This window comes from Cavia porcellus, unplaced genomic scaffold (genome assembly GCF_034190915.1).
Source record: "Cavia porcellus strain 051 isolate PalLab524CR breed Dunkin Hartley unplaced genomic scaffold, mCavPor4.1 scaffold_35, whole genome shotgun sequence".
In the NCBI taxonomy this organism is placed as follows: domain Eukaryota; kingdom Metazoa; phylum Chordata; class Mammalia; order Rodentia; family Caviidae; genus Cavia; species Cavia porcellus.
Window position 1 is genome coordinate 2,790,089 of NW_026947518.1, and position 22,820 is coordinate 2,812,908.

General features: G+C 33.9%; 1 long non-coding RNA gene across 1 annotated transcript in view; it reads left to right on the top strand.

Annotated features, from left to right (window-relative positions):
- The first annotated feature begins 372 nt into the window (after window positions 1-372).
- The window catches only part of LOC134474702 (uncharacterized), a 74,275-nt gene continuing 51,827 nt past the window's right edge, over window positions 373-22,820 (top strand). Inside the window, exon 1 of the long non-coding RNA XR_010045578.1 lies at window positions 373-22,790. This is a non-coding gene — a long non-coding RNA (uncharacterized LOC134474702). The remainder of the gene's footprint in view (window positions 22,791-22,820) is intronic.

Here is a 22,820-nt window from a genome sequence, read left to right on the forward strand (position 1 = left end):
TTCCAGTTGTGGATGTTTTGGAGACTGTAATGTTAACTCTTGTCCTCACCATATTGACCTCGAAAATTGCATCAATCTGATATATACTCTGTACCATAGAAAACAGAAGAAAACATTCTCTGAAGAAAGGTCCATTGATTACCCTCCACACAAACCCAACAAAACCCTTAACTATATTGGAGCTTTCACAAGGTGAAGTTCCATAAGGACTTTCTCTGTCTTTGTAGAGCATTTAGCATTAGCAGCTGGTTCAGGAATTCTGTTCCCATCTTGAGCTGAAGTTCCAACCCTTTCTAAACAGGTAACATGGATCTACCTAGTGGGACGGCAGCTCCACAGCAGATTCACAGAGCGAAAGGAAACCAGGTCAGTAAGTATATGCTTATATCATCTCATCAACAAGTGCTAAACCCAGACTCTTACTGGCTGTGTTTTGGAACTTGAAAGTTATCCCAGCCCAACTCTATCATGGTTGTAAAAGAGAAAACAGGTTTCCTGACAAAGTACATTTTACTTCTTAAAGGACAGCTAATTGTCATTTATTCATGAAAACCATTTAGTAGTTTCACTTAAGTTATGAGATACCTTTTCTAAAATTTAATGGAGATAGAAAAAGATTCTTGATTTTGTATTTGGCAGACTTACATAAAAGGGAGTAAACCTCCACATGGTACAGAAAAAAGGAGTAAAATTGGATATAATTCTTATTTTATAGTTAAAGAAATTAGAGCATAGAGAATCAGCAAATCACAGAACCAGAAAAGTGAAGATTGAAATTCTAGACAGTTTAATTTTTGTTAAGATCTGTGTTCTCAACCACTGAACAAGCAGCCTGTCTTATATGATTGTGTTAGCTGGATTGATTTGGTGTGTAAGCTCATTATACTCAGAAAAAAAAAGACCTAGTTAGTTGCTTGTTCTGTTTTTTGGTACTACTATAATCTTAAATATTGTTATTCTACAGTTAATGAGTATTTCTCCTTAAAATAAAGTGTAAAGACACCCATAGAAGAAGCGCTATCTTTCCATGTCAAGTAAACATGGAAGCAGTTTCTGCTCCTGCCTACCCTGTTATTCTCAAACTTACTATTTGAAGATTTAAATTAATTAAATAAGTATAAATGAGTGTCATGCATAGAAATTTAGATTAAGTAAGTCTCATATATCAATTGTGAGTTATTGATTATTTATAAAATTTAAAAATATCCTCTCTGGCTATTTCTGCAGTTCTATAACTTTTCAGCAGTTGCTTGTATTCAACTCATACCATCTGTCTACATACATGTGTGCACACAAACATATACATACTCTGAAACACTGCTATTTGCTCTAGAAAAGTTAAATTGCTTTTTTACGTAAGTGCAGGGGTTCATGTTATTCTGTGTACCTCACTTTATTGCTATCTTGAACTATAAAGAATGCATACCTTTTTACTTATTCAACTACAGTTAAGGTGATATTGCATTATGCTTTCCAAATATAACATTGCTTGAAGCAATGTTAAATCAGTCCTAACGTAAAAATAAAGGGATGGTATACAGTCTTGTTTTTATGGAGGACTTTTTCTCTGGAAAACATGAATACGTTTTATAGTCAGCAGTCTCTCCCATTAAAGGCATTCATAAATCTGTATCTCTGGGTCATGGAGAGTGTGATACACTCGGAAAAATAAAGAAAAAGACCAAATGATTTTCAAATGTACATATTAATTCTAAAGCTACACTTTATCTTTTTTTGATCCCACCTCCCCAAGGTAAGGAAGGAGCATAAATTCCAGTACTTATTTTACTAATGGAATTTATATGGACATTAAATAGTTGACAAGGTGACAGGGTAATGTAGTAACCACAAAGGAAAAAGAAAGCTACTTGTAAGCCTGTTAGGATTGTGTATTTATAAATGGGAAGAATTTCAAGAAAATCCTAGAATTTTAAAATGCAAATATTTTAATAATTATTCCTCTACTGATGTCTTAAAACATCTACTAGCATCAAAACTATTCAAAATAAGTAATTCTAGCCTGTTTTAAAGGAATAAATGTTTGTTTAGAAAAATATTATAAAGAATTGCTTTTCATAGATTATGTGTCCATTTTGTATTTTAAACTAAAAATTGTTGATTATGATTGTAAGGAGTATGGTCCACTTTAATATATTTTATTCATATAGTTTTGTGGCATTGTAGACATTGAGTGTCTACAATGTCTTTATTCATTATTTGTTTTTACACATTTATCTTGATATTTCAAAGCTACGCACTACATAGGGCACCTTGATTAATGAACATTGTTTTAATTTAGGTACCTAATGAGAAACCTCACCATTTGAACCAAACCTGATCCTCTTCTACATTGGGTCCCCTCGCCCAGTATAAAACTAGCATAGCAATTAACAAGTCTTAGTTTGGACAAAAATGGCTTTAAAATTGTTTAAATGACAGATCCTTGAGGTGTAGGCCAATTGTTTGGATTTAGTGTATTTGAGATAATGTTTAGTTCTGTTAATTTTTCATAAGCACTCTACATGGTTTAGGTGTAAGTGTTTAAGACGTTCTAGTCAACCTGCCTTGGAGCCAACTGATTATGGACTGAAACTTCCACAAACAGTAAGCTTCCTTCTTTCCTAAAAAAAGAAAAGAAAAAGAAATCCTAGTTGGAGGTCCCACCCCAAACCATTTGAATTCTTTATGGACAATAGAAATTGAAACTATGTAACCTAAACAACAAAGAAATTCATTTATAAGACAATTGGATAGCACAAAAACTAGAATTCCAGAGAACTGCCTTTGGCAAGTATGAGAACCAGGATAGCCCCTGGAATTAATTCTTAATCTCACTGGGCAGAACTAATTTCAATCATTTACTGTCCTTATATTTATCAACAGAAAATCTGTTCTGCAAGAGGAAATATGATGGATCTTGATTAAGTCATAGGCTTCAGAAGTATAAGAAGGATAGTGCCCTGTGACAAACAACTTTACAAAGATTGGACTTGGTATGGGTCAAGTAATTCTTTAAAAATACCATCTCTAGTGGGATGGATAATCAGTGGCCTCAAACTCAGCATATATCTAATCACTTATCACCAGATAACTTATTTCAGAATTTTATTATCTTAAAAATAAGTAAACACAAGAAGTAGGCAATATAATTTTGCCTGCTTAAGACTGTGTAGGAATTCTTGGTTGAGCTCAGGAGAGAGGTATCATTTTTGGCTCCTATGTCAATAGAATGTTAGCAATGTAGAAGTACATACAATAAAATCTTGAAGCCAACTTTTCAAAAGGATAAAATACATTTGATTGTCTGCAAGTACGGTTTGAAACGTCTTTTGTCATAATAAGGCTATTATTCTGTAGCATAGAAGAAGAGAGAATATAGAAAAGACACCACCTAATTTTTCTTGAAAAAGTAACTTTTAGTGAACTGGTTTATGTGGTTTCAAAACTTTCAGTGCATTCTAAATATTAATCTGTTATTTCTGTGTGCTTACTTAATTAAAGAAAACTTGTACTGCCAAATATTGTGCTTGGTATTGACCTAACTTTGACACACAATTATTGTGCTGTCAAAGCAGATTACTAAACTGTAGAACAAAACAAATATACTTATAATATTTATATTTTTAAAATAGTAACTGGCATTTTAAGAAACCTGAATTCTAAGAATTTCAATATTTTGCTAATAAAAATTATAAAGAGATTTTTTTCCTATGGGCCATTTTCCCAGAAATAACTTCCCACATGAAGTAGTATAAACCAAGATTTCTTTTGAGTGCTTCTTTTTGTTGGCACCATTGTTAGTATTTCAGTTATTCAATCTAAGTCTTTAAAGTGAGTACTCATGTTCATTTCATAGGTTAGGAAATCGGGACACAGCAAAATAGATAACTTGGCCCAATTTTAACATTTATTTGTCGAGCAGTTGAGTTGTGTAATTTTGAAATTATATACTGATCCCCAGTACTTCAGAATCTGACTTTATTTATAGGTCATTGCAGATGTAATTAGAAAATATTAGTCATACTGGAATAATGTTGGTTCCCTCATCCAGTATGTCTGATGTCCTTATGAAAAGAACTTTTGGCACTCATATGTACACAAGGAGAATGCTAGGTGAAAATGAAGACATTTATTGGAATAATGTGACTACATACCAAGAAATGCCACATTGCCAGTAGGCCATCTGAGGATAGAAGAGAGGCTCTCCATCAGAGCCTCCACAAGAACCAAGTCCTGCAACAGCTCTGGCTCAGAATTCTTGAATCTATAATTGTGAAAAAATCAGTTTCTGTTATTCTAAACCAACCAGTTTGTGATAATTTATTAAGGCAAGAAAATTCAGGAAGAATTTAGATCTTAGGCATTATAGATATCTAGCTTGTCTTTTTTAATGAACATATTATATTGTTTATCTGGATTTAGGAAAATAAGAGTACATTCAATATCACTTAGGTCATGAATGAAATCTAACTTAAGGGAATTAATTCAATCTAAGAATTAATGGCATTGTTTTTCCTAGTAGTTGAAGTGCCTCTTTACAAAGTTGTGTGAGAAAGGAATCTTAAATACAAGTTAAGCATCTTTATCTGAAATGCTTTGCACCACAGCGTTCTTGATTTTGGATTTTTATTGGTTTTGGAATGTGTGTTCATATATAATGGAATATTTCGAGACTGGAATCTAAGTTCGCACATGAAATGCATTTATATTTTATCTCCATGTTGTATACATAACCTGAAGGTAATTTTGTGCAGTGTATTCTAAGTTCTTGCATTCTGAGTCACATCACATGAGATTGCATGTGGGATTGCCACTTGTGATATTGTGTCTGTCCTCAAAATGATCAGATTTTGGATTTTCAGATTATACATGCTCAATCCACTGTACTTTCTTTTGGGATTCATGTTCCTAGAACAAAAATAACAGAAATACAACATGAATAGAAACAGTTGGAGAACATAATGATCTTGGAATGTACCTATCATTTATAAACTATATGTTAACCTATACTTATTTAAATGTTAGAAAACATGTATCTCCCTTAATAATCTCTGGACAATTGTGTAGATATTCTCTGTTCCTGTTTGGATAAGGACTATTTAAAAATCTGTCATTTTCCAAAGACATATATTTTGAATAGAACCAGGCTTTGAATACTAGTGCATTAAGCAGGAAAAATGTAAAAGAAAAGCATTCTTTTCATTACATAGAGACTCTGATACAGAATGTGCCAGGCCTTTTGCCCATGGCCTTTTCTAGTTAAAACAGATGGCTGCAGAATAAAGGAAAAGCTGGTGTTTTTTGTTTAAAATAAATAGAATGAAAGACAAAATGAAAAAGGAGAGTTAGAAGTAGGAATTACTTGGAAGGTATGCAACTCTGCGTATTAGAAACTCTAATGAAACACTGGGGATGTCAGGGTTGTTCTGAATTTCCAAAGATAACTCAAAGCCTAAAAGTCCTGATTTTTTTTCCTTCTAGCTGTATTAATTGATTAAAGATGAATTAAGGAGAAATTTCTTCTTAGATTCCACAGAGGAAGTACTGATTTATAAAGCAGAGAAATCTTATTGTTAAATTTTGGTCAGTGAGCCTTTGATTTGTATCTTCTAATATTTCTTTAATTTTTAAAGTCATCTGAGAGCTGCATAGTGAAGTAGGCCTGGGATTGAGTCCCAATTCTGTGCCTTATTAGGAGTTCCTTGTATAATGACCTAATATTTTTGTCCTGTTTTAAAAATGTATAAAATTGCAAAAAGGACACTATTCACTTTTGAAGATTCATAGGTTGGAAATATATAGAAGTGCCTGGATGCACAACAGTCACTATAATACAGTATCTCACCTTAATGGGATTATTGCTATGTTTGAAGCACTTGGTATACATTTCATATCCAAATTAAGAACTAGTTCATATTATTCCAGTTCAGCAACTGAAAAGTGTAAGGCATACATGCTTTGAGTAATTTGGTGAAGTCACACATTAGTAAGTTACCTATAGATTTGGGAATCAGTGCTAGATTCTTACCTTGCAATTTATTAACACAGCTAGCATTTATTAAAGATACTATACTTGGTTCTGTATTTGGGATCTCTCTCTCTCTCTCTCTCTCTCTCTCTCTCTCTCTCTCTCTCTCTCTCCTGTCTCTCTCTCTGTCTGTCATTAGGCTACAAGTAGTTACAATCATTTCAGACAGAGGAGAATGAAGCACAAGGGCATCAGGAGAACCTGTGATAGAATGTTGAGGAGAGAGTGGTAAATGGCTGGGACAGGTGGAGACTAAGGAGTGAGACAGAAAATTCAGGAAAAGACCTGGCTTGAGTCAAGACTTGATAGTATTGAATGGTATGCTAAGTCCTCTACCCTGATAGCCAGAAGTTCTCAGTCACTTTGGGTATCTTTGAAAAAATAACCATTGTTAGGTACAGCGCAGATGTACCACTGTATTTCAAAAATTTACTAATTTTTAAAATGTTATTAAGTATACAGTAGGCACTTAATAAATATTGATTTACCTTAAAAGTAATCCTTTGTTGGTTGTTAGTCATCTCAAAAATTTTTAATTATTTCAGTGACGTGAAGGGGAAATTTATTTTTGTTACTGAGACACCACTCTGTGGGGACTATACTATAATCCCCAAAATATTAAAGAATTATAGTGATATGTATTGATGATTCACTGATAAATATCCAGAAGATCAGTCATTTGTTGAGCAAAATGTGTGTATTGCTTTCCCATCTTCCATGTTGCCCTAATGAAAGTCATATTGATTTTTTTCTCATGACCTTAAATTTGACAGCTTAGTTATTTATTTCCACTTCCAATATAAAATTAGCATATTACCTGGTTTTCTTGATGATGCTTCATACAGATGTGTTTCATTAGTGCCTCAAAGATAATAAAATTATTCTTTAAAAAGTGTTATCTAGAATATGAAATTTAAAGTACATGATTCCAAGGTTAATTAAAAAAACAAAAAAGATGATAATGATAAAGAGGAAGAGAAAAATTCAGATACTAGAAAGAAAGAATGAACCCACTCACCCACAAACTGAAAGTCCGTTACACTGATCTTTAATACAAATTATGTGTTGACATCATATTGACCTAATTGTAAACTGTTTTATTCAATTATTATAACTTTCTTTGCTTTGATATCACCAAAATATATTCATGTATGGTTTCTAATATGTGTATTATTATATACACCAAATTGTTAATTCTTCAAATTCTTAGTTGTGTGTACCAAATTCTATAGTAAATAAAGGTCTTAACGGTAAAAAAGTTTACATTTTTATTAGAAAAGTTTTCTGAGCAATGCTGTGTTAATTTTAAAAACTTACTATTAGAACATAAATTGCGTTTACCTTTATGTGATACAGTTTTGACTATTTTGGATCTTTTGTCATGGTAAGATGCTAATGATTGATGTTTCAACTCTTTTCCAGTAAGATAGTGCTTTCTTTGTATTTGCTATTGAATGAGTGACTTGGACAATTGGTGTATAATATTAACAGTTTAAAGACAGATAGAAAGCCAGAGATTAGCATAAGTGTGATTTATAATTGAGTAAAATGAGACCAAGGAATATTACATGTCTTCACAGTAGTCTCTTAGCCATTGTTGGCATTTTACAATCTCTACAAGAACACTGAATTATATGAATTTACTTACATGTATATTACACTTTATATGTGACAGAGAATGAATTTTCATTGAAATCAATGAAATCAGTTCATTTTACCAATAACAGTTTATTGGCTTATGACAAGTCATTTAATTATCTCACTTCTCTAACAAGTGTGATAGGCTAAATCTTGTCCTGTCATTTGTAAGTGAAAGTGCATGATTTTTACAGGGAAATTATGCACAAATATCAAAATTTCATTATATTAAAAAATAAGTGTCAATAATTATTTCTCACAGTACTTACATAAACTCTGTCATGCTGTCTGTGATAAAGGTAAATTTTATGAAATGAACATTGAAATACAGTGTACAGATGGACTGTTTTGTTAAACTTTATCACTGTGTGAGCTATGCGGTACTTTCAAGTAGCTTTCATCTGCCTCAAATTTCCCCCCAAACAGAATAGTCAAATAGTACCTCTGTAATTCTCTCAATTTTCAAAGTTGCTTTGCTCAGTATTTTTACTAATGAATGGATAGTATTGAGCAAAATCTTTTAGGCCAGTAATAAACCAAATTCTACTAATTCATTAAAATAATAGGAAAACATAAGAAGAAGCTTAGAGGAAAAAAAATAACCTTTTTCTCAGGCAGGAAACAAACAGACTAATTAGACTGACTCTGATTTTTTTGTGGCCTGGAGCAAATATTTTAGTCTCTTGGAGCCACCATTTCCACCTTGGTAAAATGCTGGTAATCCTTAATTATTCTGTTTTACAGGATTTTAATCACGTTGGAATATTTTTTGTCAAACTGTTTTGAAAATTGTGAAGTACCTCACAATTGCATTATTTCATTTGGTTTCCCAGCAGTGCCGGAACATCTTCACACATTGTTGATCAAATCATTTAATCATTCATTCCACATTTACTGAACAAACATTAATTGAATTCCAGAAGCTGTGATTCATGTTAGCATTAAACATCAAGCCATTCTGCCTCCTTCTTGAGTCAAAAAAAAAAAAAAAAAAAAAAAAAAAAAAAAAAAAAGCAAAGAAAAGGAAAAGAAAGAAAAGAGATGTGAGCTAGGGGGCTGGGGATTTAGCTCAGCGGCATAAACGCCTACCTTGCAAGGAGGCAGTCGTGAGTTTGATCCCCAGTACCGATAAAAAAAAGAAAAAAAAAAAAAGAATGAGATGTAAGCTAGAAGGGCAGGCAAGCTGGATTGCACTGTGAACACATTAGCCAGACAGTGAGCCTTGGTTTGTGCTTCCAGGAGAAATAATCTGACCTTGTGTTACCAAATTTAAATAGGGCAGAAAGGGAAAAGGAAGTCTGCTCTTCCAAATTGAATACACTCACTAATTCCTCCTTTCCATGATAGGAGGTAAATGTCATTATTGTGTCCCCTTTTATAACTGAGGAAACTGAGTCAGACGGGGCTTAAATCATTTGGAAGGAAATGCAGATAAAATAAGAGCATAGAAAGAAGAGCATACTATGTATTTGTCATTCTTCTGTTAGTGGAAGAAATGCTTGACACAGTTTAAAGGAAAAAAAAACCTCAACAGTTTTGGTTTACAGTTTCAGAGGTTTCAGTCCATGGTTGACCACTGTTTGCAGAGCAGAACCATCATGATGAAAGGGTGTGGCAGGAGAGGGCTGCTTCCTCTGTGGCAGCCAGGAAACAGAATGAGGGAAGAGCCATAGACAGGAGGCCGTGTACCAGATGCAGGTCCCAATCACTGGAAAGTGTACTGTTCTTTTTTTCTCATAATTTATATTTTAAAGGGAACAAAACCAAGGAAAATATACCAGAATAAAGCCAATCAAAACAAAACAGTGTAAGGGATACAATTTCAAAATAAGATAGTAAGAAATCAACAGCAGTTACCATAATGCCTCTTAGAGTTTTCAAAACAATTACCTATAATTTCAGATATACTCAAACAAAAAAAAAAAAACAAAATAGAACCAATGAAAACAAACCAATGAACACAATAAAGTATTTCAAGCTAATAGTACATCCAAAATAGCTACCATAATATGTCTTGTTATCGTTGAGATAGCTGCCCATGCCATCAGATACAATAAAATCAAACAAGATAAAACCAAACAAAATAATGAAAATGATACAGGACTTTGACAGTGATAATAGGGAATTGGCCATGGCTACTGCCTTCAGAAGGAGATGCCCCATAGATGCTACATTGTGTATTGTTATCTTCTGAAAAGATGATCAGATTACTGGCTTTAGGCCTGCAAGTCAGTGAAATACTGAACACTACAAGCATTAAGTTATATTTTACCTCAGTAGCTATCATCACATCCTGTATTTCTTTGGATCAGCACGTTGCTTATGAAGGAGGGGCAGGGGAAAACATTGACTCTTCTTGTCTCCCTGCCCACATACCAGAAGGGGCTGGCATCTAGTTCGCCCTGCAATGACCACATATGGCACTGACTCATAAGAAGTGCTTGGTTCCTTATTGGCTTCTTGTTCCCTTCCCCCATGCTCTGTAAATGGTGCCACTCACAGGAAAGGGCTGGCATCTGGTTTTCCCGCAGTGGTCTGCACATGGTGCTGACTTGCAGGGAGAGCTTGGCTTCTTGTTCTAGTGTACTGTTCTAAACATCTCTCAAACCAGTCAAGTTGAAAGTCATGATTAGCTTTTACATACTGGGGCATCTAAACTGGCCAAAAAGGGAGGAAATAAAGGTTGTAAAGGTCTGGAGTTGGAGATGACTTGCTATGGCATCATATAGTAAATATAGTTATGTCCGGCACACTCAAACCTTCATACATGAAAATAGCCTTTTAAATTAAAAAGTTCAAATTTCATGAACACAGTGAAGAAATATATAGCCTAGTTATTGTAATGCAGTATGTTAATTATTTGCTTGTAAGAATATGCACAGGATGAAGAAGTATAGGGTGACTTACTTTCTGTGTGGAGGAGTCCACAGAAGTTTTCTACAGGAGATAATGTGTGTGCAGTCTTGGATGACATTGTTCATGAGAGCCAGTTCATTGTTCAGAGAGCCAGCAGAAAAGGACTTTTGCGAATGATTCAAAGAAATACTAACAGTGAAAGAGGTTGGTGATTCTTTGAAAGTACAACTAATTTGGTATAGTTTTCTTATGGAGGGGCAAGAAGGATTGGAGATAGGACAGCAATTGAAAAATGAGGGAATCCTGAGAAGCCTTTTTGGTCAGCATGCTTCAATAATATTGTGCTTTTGGATTCCTTATATTCTAATAAGATGTCTTCATTAATTTTAAATAACAGCTTATCTAATGTTGGTGCATGATAGTTTTAGATAAAGACATGATTACTGTAAAGAGGAAATCAAAATATAATGTTTCATTTATTTCAGAATTAATCGTTTTAAATGAACTAAGTAATACATAGAATTTTCTATAATTCCTATGTACATTTTGCCAGTTAAAATGTTAATACTTTATATTAATATTGCATTTTTATATCAATATTAATGTTTTAATATTTCAAATTTGGACTAAACTCAATGGCCTGTGTTTATGGTGTTCATATCTATTTCTAAGTGATGAAATTAATGAAGTTTCAGGTGTTTATCTGAGAATAACATAATTTGGTATTGAAATCCCTTCCCACCAAATAAGTGGTTAATACTCCCTTTTCTGTAATTTATCTTTTCAATGTGACTTTATATTTGCTAGTTTTCATGATTCATACTTTAATTAGTGGCCATTTGTGGGTGAATTTGTAGTACTGTGTGACTGAGATCATTTTCACCCAGCCCCATGATTCCTGACCGAGACAGGCTGTCTGAGAATTCACTTTATCTGATTTGCAGGCTGTGGCCTCCATGTTAAAGGGAAACTTTAGATTCTTTCTATGAATGTATTTAAAAGCTATAAATTAAAATTCAAAATGAGAAGGATTTTTTAAGGTTATAAATTTAATTTTCAGTGTTCTCTAGATACACAAGGGTCTTGGAGAACCATTGTTAAAATTAATTAGAAAAAATAATAGATTTTAGAAAATAAGAATGTAATGTAATTCATATTTTATAATGCCTTTTCCAGAGGCTGTGGAGACTAGGGTCAGAAATGCCAGTTAAAAATAGTTGTGGTAGACTAGGATAAGAAAACAAAGATTTCTGAGAAAATCTTAAGCTTGATTAAGATCTGGTAACTTGGTATAGTAATTGTTGGGTAGGTTGTTTTTATTCCAGACCCTTAGGAATTTGTGATCGAAGCAAAAGCCTATTGTCATGTTTTTGGGAAAAGAAGAATTAACTCAAATTTATTTATTAAAGTGATTATTCTAGGGGATAGGAGTATAGCTTAGTGGCAAAGTGCCTGCTTGGCAAGTGTGAGGTCATGAGTTTGATTCCAGTACCAAAAAAAAAAAAAGTTTATTGTTGCAGCAAGATGACAAACAGTGGTTGGAAAGGGCAGCAGTTGACAAACAGGGATGAGTTAGGACATTACTGTCATTATCAATGAGTGACACTCTGCCAAATAATTGCAGTGATTTAGAATAAGGTCAATGGACATTACAGGATCATATGCTGAGTATGACCCTTCCAGAAGTGTCTTCCTACTGAGCTCCTAGCTGATTTTGCTGGAGCTCATCTCACATCGAATCTGACCACCCAGGCAGACTAAGTGCAGTTGTACCACGTGTCCCTTCCTGGAACATGCAGTTCTCTGTTTATTTTGTGAGGAACAAGAGTAATTTCCTCAGAGTATTCTAGTAGTAACCAGAGAGCTAATGTAATGGCCTCTTATACATTCTTATCTCGACAGATGAATGGATTTCTAAATTTAGTGCAAGTGAACAATGAAATACTATGCTGAAAATCAGTCATAGGCAACAATGTGGATGAAATTAGACTATGTTCAGTTACATTAAATAAGTTAGGCAAAGAGTAACAAATACTCTTTGCCTATACATTCTTATCTCTTGGTGGTGAGAAGGGGTATCTGTTTTATCCTCTACCTTTGATCTGTTCAGAATATTCTTCCTCTCTTGATTTTTTTTTCAAGAGAAATGCCATAAAAATGCTGTTTTCATCTCTGTTAGCTCAGTATGTCAGTGGTCCAAACCACTCTCTCAGTATTTTTAAAATGTGCTTTGTTGCTCTGGATCTTGGACTCCTTGGAAGCATAAGTTATGGCAACAGACTTAGCATTCTGGGCAAAGTATGAGAGTAAAAGCAGTGCTGGAAAGATGCTAACGAGCAGAGATAGCCCGTGGGCTGTCTCCTGGCTGTGTGTGGCGTGGCACTAAGAATTTCTCCCTTAATCAGACGTGGGCCAGTCTTTGTGGTTGAGGAGGGAAATGGAGTCACCATGCTCTTGGCCTCACTGAGCTGAAAATGCTGGAAAACAATTTGTGTTTCAAAATTTCAAGGAAATCTTATCAGAGCTGGAAAAGAGAAAGAGAGAAAATGTCAAAGAAATTGGCAGTTATTAGTTCTATTTGTACAATGTTTCTTGCTTTCTTATTTCAAAATACAAGATTGAATTGAATTTTCTGGCTGCCTCTGTAGTTGGATGAGGTTGCATTCTTAGTCTGGCCAGGGAGTTTCAGTCAGAAGTAATGTGTATGCTCTCATTATCAGTGTGACACTCTCTAGAGGCTCAGGTTCTATCTTCCTTGGTGACCAGCAGCTATCAAGCTGGTGGCTCCTTATTCATCTGTTGTTTCTGAGTAACATGTCTGCCTCAGTGGAGATGTCATTTCTGGAAAGAATTAACATCTATAGTTTAAGTCCATTGACCTTTGTCTTTTTTTATGCAACATACATGTCCTACTAAATAATTTGACTCCATACTTACAAACTCTTTGATCTTTTTAATATGTTAGGTAAAGCCTATTATCATTGTACACTAGTGGGCTTTTCTCATAAGGACAGTAGTTTAGCACCAGATTCTGATAACACTCCAAGAAGCCTTTTCTCCTACCACCACTGCTGGAATTAATTCTGTCTGTGATTCTTACCATCAGTCACTCCAGAATAAAAGGCTGGGGCCTTTTAGTGGATAGTACTTTTATAATATGTACCTATTTTAGAGCTGCTAAAAGCCAGGAGAGAAAATAGCTGCCCTTTTTCAGATTCTCTAATGACAGGTAGACTTTCATCTATCCTGAGATTTCACTTTAGCACAATTCTATTAGTCTAGGCTTAAAGGCATAAAAATGAAAATAAATATATTTTGTTTTAATTTTAAATAACTTAGCTCATATAAACTGTTAAAACTTACAGGGTAAAATGTGGTGTTTCAATGCAAGTGTACATTGTAGAGTAGTGGCTTCAAATTTGATGTACTAATTAGTATATGTAGCATTTTAAATGTCTATTATTTCTTTACTGTGTGAACATTTAAAATCCATTATTTCAGCTATTTTGAAATATTCAGAACATTAACTGTATTTGCCATGCTGTGAAATGTAATACGAGAGCTTACTCTTTCTACTGTAACTGTACCTACTACCTAATATCTCCACATTCTTCATCTACCTCACATCTAACTCCCACCTACTGCCTTTCTACACTTGTATGTCTCAGAATTGGTTTTCATTACACATATAAATGAGATGGTGCAGTATTTGTTACTCTTTGCCTAACTTATTTAATATAACTGAACATAGTCTAATTTCATCCACATTGTTGCCTATGACTGATTTTCAGCATAGTATTTCATTGTTCACTTGCACTAAATTTAGAAATACATTCATCTGTGGATGGACACTGCCTTGGTTACTTTTCTCTTGTTGCTGAGACAAAATACCCAACACCCCAAATTAAGGAAGGAAAGGTTTATTTAGCTCACGGTTTGTGGAAGTTTCAGTCCAAAATCAGCTGGCTCCCAGGCAAGGTGGTAACAATTCAGTAAGGCAAAGTTCAAGATGACAGAAGACAGCAATGCAGCAAGAGCAAAAGGGATGAAAAAGCTTCTTTTCCTGCCTTATATTATACACAGGTCTCTCCTGCCATTCCCAGGGTAGGTTTTGTTCACAAAATCTCTTTGCCCTCCTCTTGCATAGGATGAGTCTATTTAAAAAATAAGGCCTCTGGCTGTTTGTTGAATAATTTAAACTTCTAAGCTTCTCAGATAGATACAGTTTCAGCAACAGCAGGCTCTTAGATTGTTCTGCATATTGGCTACTTGTGAGTAGTACTGTGGTGGAACATGGTAGTACAGACATCTCTTTCACAGATTTTACTTCCTTTTTTGTATAGAACCCATAGTGGGACTGTTGACAAATCTTAAAGCCCTACAGAACCAGAAGTGCTATTAAGTGTCCCACACAAAAAGTAGCGAACTTCATCCCAGAAATCAGGATGAATTAATGAAGTTGATGTATGTAAGAAGCAGAAGCATGTCCACTAAATCAAGAACAGGTGCTAGCTGTCTTTCCTTGCTATTTATATTTTGTAACCGTGTGGGAGGACAAGGTTGAGACCTGTTTTTTTATGACAGAAATTTTGAAAATGATGCTGTTCTCCAGATGATTATATCTGAGAGTTTAGGTTTTTGCCAAGCTTCATTTCCCTCTGTAACCTGTCACTGTTTCTTTAGCACTACATTTTAACTCGAATTTTGTAAGCAGAATCAGATTAAATTTAGATTAGAGTGCACCCTAAACTTAAAATTTATACTAACATTCTCCATATAAATAGTCCAATTACATATGGGGGTAGGTACTAAGATTTTCTGATCCATAACTGGTTAGATTTTCCTGATTAGTTAACATTTTAGGTGGAAGCTGTTCTGTTTTCAGGGTAGTGGATGTTTACTCCTGATATATTTTTAAATATCTAAATCAGCTTTTCTCTACACTGAAGTGTCTTTAAACTTAGTGTCTTTAAAATATGATGCAAACAAAAAATTTAAAATGGGACTCAATTAAAACCCCAATTCAAAACTTGAGACTAGTTTAGTCATGGTAGAACTCATATGTGGCTTCTAGTGAATATCTGCTGGTGCAGAAGATTTCCTTTGTTCACATTAATACATGTCATCCATCAGCTTTTCAGAGTAAGCTGTTTTTACATGGGCTTATTACTACTCTTCTAAGTTTGCTAAGAAAAATATTATATGGAAAAGTGGAATTGGATGGAATCATCTTTCTCAAGTTGGATTTGTTATTTTAGTTATTTAAAGGATAGGTTTTTTTTTTTTTTTTTGTACCTTGCAAGGGAAAGGGACTCAAAGCTTGATCTTCAACTAGAAATAAATGTTGATGGAATTATTTTGGATCTTGATACTTTAGAGAGTATAGGGGGACACAAAATATATACTGGATGACACATGTTCATTTAAAAAACACAAATTATAAATTTGGAATGTTTATAGAAGTTGATTTAAGGAAGTCAGGTTTATGATATTTTCAATTTTGTGATAGTATTCTGTCAGTGAGGTGGTGGTATATAATAGCAATAGCAGTAATGCTATTCGATGTTACTTTTCAGGAAAGGACATTTTGCTGTTAAGTATGTTATGGTTTGTACTGGAGCGAGGAGCAAGAAACACTGGTTAGTACCATCACTGTAGTGACAGGCAGCCTCAAGTAGGGCTAACTTGAGAACATGTGGATTAATCTGTGAATATACCCCACATTAGCCTTTGTTTATGTGTTTATATAACACTTAAAAGATTATTTTAAAAATAAAAATACTTTATAATAAGATTCTTAAAAATTACCTGTGAATTACATCTTTTGTTTTAAAGAATATACCATAAAAGAACATAGCACTGTTGTTTAGCAAGTGTGTTTTGAATAGATTTATATAAAATTTATGTAAAACTCTTTGAACCATACAGTTTCTTCCCAAACAATTCTTCTGTCTTGAACATAAACATAGTTCTTTTCTAAACTAAAGAAAGGCATAGCATTGAGTTATATGCAAGTTTCAATTTTTTTTCACTTTAAAACTAGCACAAAAGGTATCAAATCATCAGTGATGCTTCTCTAAGTTTAATCTTGTGTAGTCAGTCTAATTGCTAAGTTCTATTTCTTAACATCAAATTCTAATGATTTCTTCCACTCTGTGTCCTTAACTTACATCTGTAAACTTGATACCCTATTCAAGTTATTGTCCACTTCAAGTCCTAAGGCTTTGGACTTCCAGTAAGCACTTAAGCTTACACTGACAGACCTGGTAAGCACATAGAAAGAGAGTATGTTGTGTATTATTTCTTTGTCTTTGTAGGTTATTTCTATTTTAAGTGAGCCTAGCCTCTGGATAATATGATAAAAAATACTCTACCATTCATTGAGTGTGTTTTCCAAATATAAATGTCTTACTATATCTGGTTTATCTGAGAGAATGTCAAATATGGTGATGCATTTATGAGGTTATACATAGAACGTATCTAGAAGGAAACAAATATTTCAAAAATAATTTTCACTTAAAAGATTTAAAAATATTTAAATATCCAGTGGTTTGGAAAGATCTTAAAATCTGTTTATATAAAGCCTGAATTATTCCTTTTAATCTATTAACTGATTTTCTATTATCAGTTTATTTTTGAATATTAACTGTATGGAATATCTAATGTATGATTAAATAATTCAGAATTGTGGCATGATTTTGAACAGGAAACAGTAAAATTGTGATAAAATGAAAAGACATTAGTGTCATCAAGAAATCAGGTAATATCAAATGCTGCCAATGCTGTGGGTGAAAAGGAGCCCTTCTTCATTGTTGATGGGAGTGGAAACTGGTATCAGCACTGTGTGAATCAGTATATAGATTCCGCAAAATACTTAAAACAGAAATCACATTGAATGGAGTATTCTCATTCTACAACTTTTACTGGAAGAGTTAAATACATCATAGTACAGGCATACAGGCATACTCATAGAGGAATAGCTCATAATAGCTAAATCATAGAGACCTGTATGCCAATGAGCAGATGAATGGGAAAAGTAACTGTGGCATGTATATACAATGGAATATTACTCTGCCATAAAAAAGATAAATTTGGGTCATTTATAAAAAGATAGAAAAGGATGTACCTGGCTAACATAATGTTAATTGAAGGGCAAGCTTTAATGGAGTGTGATTTCTTTTATATGGGGAACCCAAAGCATAAATAGCAAAATAAAAGAAGATAACAAAACAAAGGGAGATAGATCTTTTGCAGAAGGGAAGAAAGGTGACCCCAAGAGATGTAGAGAAGGATGAGGGAAGGGATGGGGAGGAGATGAGAGGAGACTGAAGATGTATTATGTACATGAGCCAGCTCACCACAATCAGTGTAATCATTATGCACTGCAAACATGGGCTAATAAAAACAAAAATTAAAAGAATAACAGATCACCTGGTGAGGACAAAGTAAAACTGTGCTTGCCTATAATCATTTGTGGGGTATATATAATAATTTTAACAGAACCAAGCTATTGAAGTGTAAGAAACTTTAAGAGTACTTTTAGGGAAGAGGTAGAAAGCATGAATGATCAAAACAGGTAGCAAGAAAGAGAATAAAATCAGCTGAAATAGAAAGTCAACTAAAGTGATCCCAGCAGGCATAATTATATTTTCAGGGAAGTGAATCCCCAACTCCTCTAGTCAGCGTGAGACTGATTAAAGGGAATGTAAAATATAGTCCACTTAAGGCCAAGTTTGAACATCTATAGATAAAGAAGTCTGCATACTGTACATTTCGTGAAGCTATTTTTATTTTTCAGGTCACTACTGTCCAGCAAAGAAATTAGTATAATGGAAAGATGAATATTTTTAAAGTAGTAAATTTTTAAATGAGGAAAATGACTTTAAAAAGAAAACGAATTTTCCTGTTTTAATGAGCTTTTTCTTTAGATATTATAACTAAGTGGCCCCAATTTGAAAAGTGTAGTTGCTTTCTACAAATATAATCAATCTTTGAGACTACAGGGTGAGCTCCAATAGGAGACTTAGCAGTTGGGTGGGCAGCAGTGTCAGTGTTAGTGTCATGCTATGCTCTTTTTACTTGTATGCAGGGTGGCTTCTGAGGCCACATAGAGGCTTCCTCTCCAGCTGGAATGCAGTGAAGTTCTTACACGTGTAACTTTGTTAATGCCCTACTAGCATCAGTTCAAGACTAGGTTACTGTCCTCAGTAGTTTGTGCTAAAAGACTAAAAGTTATTTGTGTGTGTGTGTGTGTGTGTGTGTGTGTGTTTTGCTGTTGTCCTTGCTTTAACTTCCTTGCAATCATCAGTAAAATTCAAATGATGAACCTAAGGTGAAAACTGACATGTTAGCTATATCTATGCTTGATCAGGCCTTCCTGATTTTATTCCCAACAAAAGGGAGCCCAGTACATGCCTGTATGTCTGTGATAGTTTATAGATTAAGAGGTTTGGTTGGCCTGAAGAGTAGCACAGTGACTTCTGTAGCATCTGTTTCCCTGACTCAGAACAGACTTCATTGCAGTTCCAGGATATATAATGAAATCTAGTGATAGTTAGTTAACTTGTTACTAACTGATGGTGTAGGGGAATTGTCTGAAGTGTAAGTAGTGAATTCATAAAATTTCTTATAATATTTCAGAGTAAAATTGTAGAAATATTGATCTATGTGTTCTCAATGAAGACAAAATCACGAAGTTTAAATCTATCTGCACTGTAATGATTTCACAGTGTATACCTGTCTCAAAACATGATGTCATACACTGTGAATGCATACAGTTTTGTTAGCAATCATCATTTAAAAAAAAACACTGACCCTTAGCAGTAACCTCGGAATGTAATGTGGATAATTTTCCAAGCAGTTTGTTTCAAAGTAGATTAACAAATAAAAGAAAACATTGGAAAGACACATAGTGCTTGTTTTTACACCATAAATATGATTTATTAGAATTTATTAGAAAATACCCCTTACACTGATGCAGTAGGTCTTTATGTAACATATTAAAAACTAGTGCTCTTGTGACAATAGAAGAAAGAGGAGTTTAAAACTTTCCTATCTGGAGATACAGGAAAATATTTTTCTGATTCATTTTACTATTCTAATTGTTTTACTAAGCCAAATATATTTGGAAAAGTGAGGTAGATATAAAACATTGCATACTTTTGCACATTTGATATGTGACAATGATGCACTATTCTTTCAGTAGATTGAGAATTCAATTTCATTAATTTATCTAGACTGTCCACTTGACTCAGTCATTCTAAGATGGGGACTATTTCTTGCATATGGTATGTCAAGAAAAAAAATTATAGTAGTAGCTTCAGTCATTTCTCTATCCCATATTTAACTGCAGTGCAGTTACTGTTGCTGGTGTAATTGAAGCTACAAATGGATGCAGTCTTAATGTCTGTCCACAGACTGTTCTCAAATTGCTCCTAGGCCTTTTGTTGGACTGGCTCAGTTGAGGTGATGGGAATGTCAGCGGTGGTATGTTGGGTCTCGTATCTCACCTATATGGCAGCAGTCTTGCGTCCTTGATGTTGGTGTGGTGCTCATAGGGTGGACAACAGCTCCTGGCTCCTGCCTGTCAGAGCCAACTACTAGTATCTTTTAACCTGGTTTGTCTTTCCTAGTCTCAACCAATAGAATGAAGTTCTCTTTATTTTAACTTCAACATTTTTATCATGTGTAAGAAAACAGTATTTAACCCATTTCCCATTTAGGAAAAAGTGCAGCTTGCTGCCAATGTTCATTTAATTTTCAGTGATCTAGAAGAACTATATTTTATGAATGAAAATGCTACTAAAAAGAGTGCTATAAATAGAAAGATATGTTTGCAAAGAATACCAGTACACTATAGCAATACAAAAGTAACAATAAAACCGTGGTATTTTGTGTCAGACTTTGAAAGTAAGGTTAGGACAATAATCTACAAATTCCTAAGGGTAAACGCTGTAGCCACAAGTGCTGCCAGTGTGTATTCTGTAGCAAATGGGAATACAAATAAAACTGTTATTCCAATAACATCTCATTAAAAAACATTATATATTGTTTGTGGTAAACTATTTTTATTAAAACTACTCAGAAACAACCTAAAAGAATCATTTCTTAAATTTACTGATCTCATTCATGCTCAAAATTGTAAGGTAATTTTGGATATTTACCAAAAGATAAATTAACAGATTATTTTTTGCCTCACATAGCATGTGATAACGTAGAAACCACTAAGTTCTCTCCCATGCAACAGTTATCTACTAATTGCCATTGTACAAAGTAGAGTAATGCTTCTCAAAATTGGGAAAAAAAAAAGAACATACTCTTGTGGAATTAATTGGATGTGCTATGCATAGATGTATTCATCTCAATTATCATTTGTGAGATTAGGAAATATTTAAGCAAAAGATTCTTGAATAGAAATAATTATTCAAAAATGTGTCTTTCTTTAAATAGATTTAGGGACACATGGTCTGAAAAAAAAAACCATTTATATATTTTGGACTCTTGGGAATTGTATAATCTTAAAGCCAAAAGTCAGTTTCCCCAAAAATATGTGCATCAAAATTTTTGCCAGTCATTCACAATTTGACTTGGTCAGATAACATAGTGGTAAGTAGAATCTAAAGGGCCATATTTGTTAAGTTCGTATTTTTTATTGCTTATTAGACATTGTACCAAAACCCAGGTTTTTGGGTTTTTTTTTTTTTTTTTTTTTTGGTCTTTTTTGTTTTTATCGGTACCAGGAATCAAACTCACAACTGCCTGTTTGCAAGGCAGGCGCTTATGCCACTGAGCTAAATCCCCAGACCCCAAAACCCAGGTTTAATTGGGTGGCATGTTTGGTTGAGATATTTTAAATGCTCAGTTTTTTGGGTGAAACAATTTATAGTCACTAGGAATTCTATTGGCAATAGGAAATGCATTAACTCACTCCACATGGATTTGCAGTTAAAAAATCAGCCTTCTAGATTCTTACATATTTGCACAGTCATATTAAGTTTTTCATCTTTGATAAAAATTTGGCCAAATCCAAATGTTTTCTAAGATAATTGCGGAAAACTTTTTAAAATAAAATTGTGAAAACTGTAGTGGCCACCCTGAACATTATGAAAAGTTAAACTTTCTCATTTTAAATGTTTCATTTTATAATTTTATTGACACACTTTGCCATGCTCTATATAATACTGGATGATTTTAAATAAAATGTTCCAGCAGTCATTAAGTTAGGGTCAGTTGGCTGTGATTTCAGCCTTAAAAAGTAAGATGTCATTCATTCCAGTCCAGTTTGGCTTCATTTTGCTTATTCTAACATCACAAGAACAGCTATGTGCTTATATTTCTTACACATTTTTCTAAGGTTAGTAATACAGTTTGCACAAATGACAGCATTGGGTTCCAGACCTTTTTAAGTGACATAACTGCAATTTTCCTTTCTGATCTATACAGCACACAGTACCTACTTTTCCCAGAATAACTTTTTTTTTTTAAATGGAAATTTCCTTGGGGAAAATACATGCTTATCAGTAGTTAGAGCTGTCTTCTTGAGCAGTCTTCAAAGCTGAAGTAAATAAGATGTGAAGTTTAACTTCCCAGTAGGATTTTTTTTTTTTTTTTACTTTTTCATTTTTATCGGTACCAGGGATCGAACTCACGACAGCCTGATTGCAAGGCAGGTGCTTACGCCACTGAGCTAAATCCCCAACCCCCTCCCAGTAGGATTTAATTCAGAATTTGCTGACCGAATACAAATGTTCATAACCTTCTGTCATAAGATTTGCTCATTATCTTGGTCCAGTTCAGAAGATTAGGTGTAAAATATTATAAAATTCAAAATTAATAGCTTAAAAAAGTACCAGCTTAAATATTTTATTGTTAAAAAGAAATGTGTATGACTCTGGTTCAGGATTTATACATTTCGCACTGTGCGAGATCAGGCAGTTAAATGACACTTCATAAGATCAATTTAATTTAAAAATAAGGTTCAAAATCATAATATTAAGGTAATTGATTTTTAGTGTTATTTCAGGAAAAGATCCATGTAAAGTTATGTAAACTTTTAAAGTCTTAATTTTTATGGCTACTTTTTAGTATCCTTCAGTAAGAAAACTGAAATGCCTCCAACATCTATCTGAGAGATCACTTTGGCTCTTTATCAACTTTTGTGGTTTGTGTTTCAGATGTGCTTCCCCCACCCCCAACCCCCATAGAGTCATGGAAGCAGCTGAATCGAACATTTGCGATTGGTTCCTTGGCAAGCCCTGGGATTGGCAGTGTGAGTGCTGTGCCCACCCAGGGGCAAGGA